Source organism: Lepisosteus platostomus, chromosome 5 (assembly GCF_059453375.1).
Source record: "Lepisosteus platostomus isolate fLepPlt1 chromosome 5, fLepPlt1.hap1, whole genome shotgun sequence".
Lineage (NCBI taxonomy): Eukaryota > Metazoa > Chordata > Actinopteri > Semionotiformes > Lepisosteidae > Lepisosteus > Lepisosteus platostomus.
The window spans coordinates 21035187-21041479 of NC_142615.1; the positions used below are offsets into that span (position 1 = coordinate 21035187).

General features: G+C 38.3%; 2 non-coding genes across 2 annotated transcripts; both read left to right on the forward strand.

Annotated features, from left to right (window-relative positions):
• Positions 1 to 695: 695 nt before the first annotated feature.
• On the forward strand, positions 696 to 783 carry trnay-gua (transfer RNA tyrosine (anticodon GUA)). The gene is given in 2 exon segments: positions 696 to 732; positions 748 to 783. It is a non-coding gene; the product is annotated as a tRNA-Tyr (tRNA).
• A 3590-nt stretch (positions 784 to 4373) lies between these two features.
• Positions 4374 to 4455, forward strand: trnal-uag (transfer RNA leucine (anticodon UAG)). Its single transcript has one exon. It is a non-coding gene; the product is annotated as a tRNA-Leu (tRNA).
• The last annotated feature ends 1838 nt before the right edge of the window (positions 4456 to 6293 follow it).

Sequence of the window (6293 nt, forward strand, 5' to 3'; positions counted from 1 at the left end):
AATACCTCACCCATTTTGAATGGCTGCATCTGTATAATAGACATCTTTCTTTGATGTCTATTATACATCAAAGAAAGATTTTTATAGGTGTAGAAACTAGTAAATAAAGCCAATGATTTGTTTTAGAAATGTATTCTTAAAATATACAATTATTCACACCTTAACAATATGTAGTTCAAATTATACATTATATACAATATTGTATTCAAATGTCTAATCATTATAAAAAACACAACTAGTAAACTTCAGTTCCAAATTCTAGTAACATGGCAATATATATATATATTAATGACAAACACAAACTAATTACATGAACACGCTAATATTTAACTCAAAACCACATTTCGATTCAAATATAAATTTTTAAAATTTACAACTTCTTTATTTCCACGAAAATATTATTAATGTAGCACAAACGCTATGGTGATCCTCCTCTCGAGACTAATGAAATGTTTAATATGATCCCTCGAGAAAAAAAAGGAATCAATTTCCGCCTGGAATGATTGATGCCCCATCAAACATTTTGTAATATCCCTGGAAGTTTATACAGTAGAATCCTGGTTCGTGGCTTAAATTCAAGGTAAATGAGACTAAGGAAACGAGTTGGAAACTTGATGTCGAAGTGGGATTTAAATCACCCATTTCACATTTTACTTCATTGGGCAGTATGGGCCAGAGAGCAATGCTACAGCGTCCCTTCGATAGCTCAGTTGGTAGAGCGGAGGACTGTAGTGGAGTTAACAGGGAATCCTTAGGTCACTAGTTCGATTCCGGCTCGAAGGAAGGTGCTTTTCATGTAATTTAATAAAAGAGTTAAAAAAGTGAATCTGTTTTATTCAGACATTGATCAAAAGCTCAATAATCAACTAAGCAAAGGCTCCTGTTCCGAATTCAGCCCACGTCTGATTGTCTTTTTTTTGCCAAGATCTGATCTTTGAATTAAGGGACTACACTGTCTGCTTTGTAATTCAAAAATACATACAAATGTCAAGTTTTTTGTAGATATAAAGGTGTTCTCTGTTTTCAAAGGATAGTTACTTAATTGGCATAATGATTTGGTATTGATTTTGTATCGTTGTATTATAAAGTTTGTGCTTTCTGTGTTTTTATCGTATTGTGAACTTATTTTTTAAACAAATGCTTACAAAGGCAAACACGGCACACATCTGTTTATACCAGCGGTGAATTGTACATTTTTATTAAGTACAAGCTACTGTGCACTTCTGGGAGTATAACAGGTTCGATATAAAGTGGCAAAAATATAAAAGGGGAAAATACCCCAGACTGCATGTAAAGCCCTCGTTGTGACTGTTTTAGATAAAATGGCGTACTGTGCACGAAATGTTGCAGAAACACAATCTGATATTTTGATACAGGTAGGCCAGCGCTTCCAAAGCACAAAAATTCGTATTCTATATTCTGGTCGCTTGCAGATTAGAATGGCATATGTTTAGCAATAATATTATTTATGGTACCTGAAAGTTTCAGGTTGTTGCACAAAGCTAAGGTATGCGTATACGTGATCTGACAACTGGAATCAATTTCCTGTCGTTAAACTCTGTTTATTTTTAAGTTGAGGCCCAGGATCCAAATCTTCAGTTCTGATTTTTTAAAGTGATATCTTTCCTTCCTGTCGTGGAAGTCACACGATGTGAACAATTGTTTTTTTTACGTTGCGATCCAAAGAGCCTCAGACGCACAGTCTAACAGTAACCAAACCAGAATGGATTCTGCTGGGAGCCGGGCTGAGCTCATTCTCACTCCCTGTGCTGAAAACAGAATTATTTCTTCCCCGAACATCGTCTACAGATCACTTGTGCGCTTTTAACCTTCTCGCAGCTACGGGCGAGACTGACGCTCATGATATGAAGGCACCCGCTGGAAGACATTCTCTAACTCTCACAATCGCGACAGACTTCGGTTTTAAAAAAAAAAGTAGATATAGCCCTGAAAAAAGCATTAGCTTTATCAGTTTTTACATTAATCTATTTTGAATCAAAGTTTGATTTTTTTTATTGCATTTTACATTATAATAATCATCATCATCATCATTATTGCTTACACTTATATAGCGCTGTTCTGGATACTCCACTCAATGCGCTTTACAGGTAATGGGGACTCCCTTCCACCACCACCATTCTCCTGAATGATCACAGGACCTCGGTTTTACGTCTCAGCCGAAGGACGGCACCTGTTTACAGTTTAGTGTCCCCGTCATTGTACTGGGGTATTAGGACCCGCATGGATCGCAGTGTGTGCGCCCAGCGACAGAAACCAGATGTGTGTCGGGCTCGGCTGTGAGCAGGACAATGACGTCACGGGGACAAAGTAGAGGAAATCAAAACAGTTCTATAAAAGACCTGTGTCAGCTGTTGGTTTGCAGTCTGGACTCTAAATCCTCCGATCCGATTTTAAATCTCTCTAATACCTGAGCGGCTTCTTCCGAGTATTATTCGTATACTTATTAGTAGTATGAAGGATGTGACAAATTTATGATTTCTTGGAACAAAATGGTTTTTATTTGCATTAGAAATGAAGCGGAATTTTAGCGCGACACACAAACCCTTTGTCTTTTTTAGATAGTGATTTTTAAACAGATATAAATGTAGAAAACGTGTTTTTTTAGTACTACAATAGCAGGGTCAGTGGCGTAATGAATAACGTGTCAGGCCTCGAGTCAGAAAATTATAAGTTGGACTGCCATCTGGCTTGTTGCGTTTATACCACTTACGTTCCACCTGAAAGCTATAGAAAACACTTTGGGTAAGTTGTCTGCAGCCTCATGTGAATTTCGACAACTTACCCAAAACACTGTACTGTCTGGAGTTCAGCTCCAGCTCTGAACTCAATTGCAATGAAAAACCATGCGTAACAAAACTGGAGAACAGCTGAACTTGAGCTCAGTTCGGTGATGAGGGTTCAGAACTGTCCTTGTTGTAATTAGCACGAACTGCACAGGCTCTGAATCAGACCATGTCAATTAGTCTGATCAGTGTAGGACACGTTAATGTAGAATTATTAATAGGTTTATTAGTTAGTTAGTTCAGGTTTACCCACCTGAACTAATGTAGAATTATTACTTGGTCTGTCTCTTGTTTGTATATAAATGAATGTCTCTGACAACTTAATGTTAGTTTTACGATGTAGGTCAGGCGTTGACATATGCAGGAGTATACGAAATGTCTCACTCCTGATTCAACTCATGTTCTATAGGAGATTGGCGATTCCTCCTGTTTCTCGTACAACCATATCAGAACAGAAGACCGTGTCACCCAGCTGTGATTCAAGATCGACTCGCATCTTTATCCCTTTTTTGTTCGTGATCATTATTTTCTTTAGTTATGATCAATATTGAACTTTTTCGAAATGAAATGACAATAATCAAACATGCAGGCAGATTTTTGAAAAGTATTCGGAATTGACAGGGTGCCCCTTTGGAACAGTCGTCAGAAAATGTGAGAAAATTAAAGTTATGTAAGCTCTCACACAAAGCATTGAAGATTGGAATCTGAGTGTAAAAAAGCTACCCGTCTCCCAATGATAGGCAGGGATACACACCATGACTCGAATAGACTCAGCAAACTTTAACACCTATGATATTACGAGTGCTTTGCTTTTCAAGAAGGAACTACTACAACAGTTGTGGACATAATTCATTACCACCGGCAAAGTCCAATACCGGCAACTTCTGAGAAAATAATGTTCACTCATGGAATTTGGTCTTTGAACGGCTGGCGGGAAAATTCATTTATACTCCTGTTGCACCCTCAGCTGAAACATGTTAAAATAACAATGCAGATTTGTTGGAGAACCTGACAAGAATTATTGGGTTAGCACTGTATGTATTCTGGTATATTTACTTTAATTTTAATATAAATGTAAACATGCATGCTGTATAATCTATTGTAATTTTAAAATATGTTAGCTGAGGATGCGAGGGGGGCTATTATACCTTGTGAAACACACAAGGAACTGTAAAAAAGGCTGGTATTTGAAAAAAATTGGCGATCACAAGAAAACCACAATTTATGTGGTATTATCATCAATATCCTTCAAAATCTATGTTCAAATGAAGGATTTAAAGAAACTATGAAAAAAGCAACAGTAATAGCAGAGGATTTTGATTTTTGCTCTTCAAGTCAGTAGATCGACATAGAGTTGCGCCCCTACAAACAGCACAAAGGATGAAACCCACCTCTTTCGTTATTGCTATGTTTGTGCCGGTGAAAGTAGCATTTGTGCTATTGAAAGCATCTCGGAAGATGAAGTTGCAGTCACTTCCACATGTCATGATATCATTAGATCTGACGACAAGAGCTGAAGCCCCCGGCATTTTCCAAGCCAGGAATGTGAGGAAGACGGACATGGAGGAAGGTAGCGTGGCCGAGCGGTCTAAGGCGCTGGATTTAGGCTCCAGTCTCTTTGGGGGCGTGGGTTCGAATCCCACCGCTGCCAAATGTTAATGTTTTAAGACCTGCAATACGATCAGTAAAAGCGCTTTTTGTTAGGCCGCGGGAGGTGTTTAGAGATAGACTTTCTAAAAGACAGGCTTAACATCAAGGCAGAAAAAATATTTTGTTTTCTCAACAGAAATTCTCTTTGGCACGTTCAGCTTTATGTAGGGAACAACATCTGCCGAGATCACTTTTGAGGCAGTGCACATGATAGTGTACCGGCAAGTAAATTTAATATTGGCTGTGGTGGTGAGCTGCTTTTGTCTGTGAAACTTTTAATTCTTCACGCCGAATCGTTGGCAGGGGTAATAGCTTATCTTTGAACAGAGCGCTCCATCAGAAATACTTTGTTCGTGCTCAAAAGAGATCAGAGGATTAACTTCATGAATTCACATAGCATACCTTACAGGAAAAAATTAAAAGGGGAATTAATTTGCTTCCTGATGTTGTTCCTGTGGTTTCTTTGGATACAGAGGTGAATGTTCTTTGACGTTCTGCTAGAGTATCCACTGGGTGGGCTTTATCAATCAGCTCGGATAGGTCATCAGTGCTGTCTCCGGAAAATAATCAGCACTGTCGTTTTTTCCTGTGCTGTCTTTTAAAACATATAAGATCACGAGTTTACAGATTTCTCCAAATAACAACTATACATTTTAACCCAGCGGTTAGCATTCCTTCAATCCAATAGTTTTACTCCTGGTAAAAAGCAGCGAAATATATAGAGAGATGATATTCAAATATTTCAACATTCTTATTGGATTACCTGTATGGATATATCGCTCAGAATTCCTAATATGATTTTGAGTTCAGTTTTGCTTTACTACTTTTTGCTTTACTAGTCTTTTATTGACCTTGCTGAAGCAGAGAAGTGACATAATCACAAATGCGACCTACCTGTGCTGCTGTTTTTGGTTAATAATGATTAAAAAAAACAGCTCCTTGCATTAAGAGCAAGAGCAACCAACACGCTCGCTTGTTGTGTTTGGTATTTTCCGGGGTGCTCTTCCTCAGCTGCAAAGTTATTTGGTGAGCAAAGACCTCTGAGAAGGAGTCTGAATCCGTCAACAACACAGGAATTCTAAGATCGCACTGCCGTCTTGTGTACAGAGATCTGCCTTTTCCTTATAGAGTTTTTTGGTATTTAAGAACACGTATCCTACCTTGAATGCTAGTTTCAAAAGATATGTTACCGGATCACAGATTTTCTTGAAAAGATTTGGGGATGCACCTACCAGGATTCAAACCTGGCTCAATTATTTAGAAGGCACCTATACCACCAACGCACTTCTGAGAAACACCGGCACATTTCCGCAATCCTCCCTCTCACCTACAAAGTTATGAAGAGACAGACGTCCAATGAAAACTAATTTGATTCACTCAAGGCTCCGTTCTTTTATTGTGATGTCATTTTAATTAATGTTAGCTGTGATAAGGTGTTGTTTCTGTCTCTTAAAGTTTAAGTCTGCTCCTTTCTTCCTGGTTTAGAAATAACATGTTTCATGATTGTTTACAAACACCACTATCAATTATTTGTCCAGCTCTAACGCCTGTGTGCGTTGACAAGGTATCTCCAAAGGACATATTAAATAACATGATCCTTCCTGTTACCATTCCTGTGGTTGGAGCGTTGTTTCGCCCTTTTTCGTTCTTCTGCAATATTTGCAGACAGGACTTTATCACTCGAGTTGTACAAAACAAGTCGGTCCATGAAAATCATCTGTACTGCTGTTGTTCTATGCGTAGTTTAATCAAGGTAGTCGAGTGAGGAGGTAAAAAAGCACTCCCCGTCGATAAATCAATCATCGTCGCCCGTGTGACTGGATATAAAAAAAACGGATT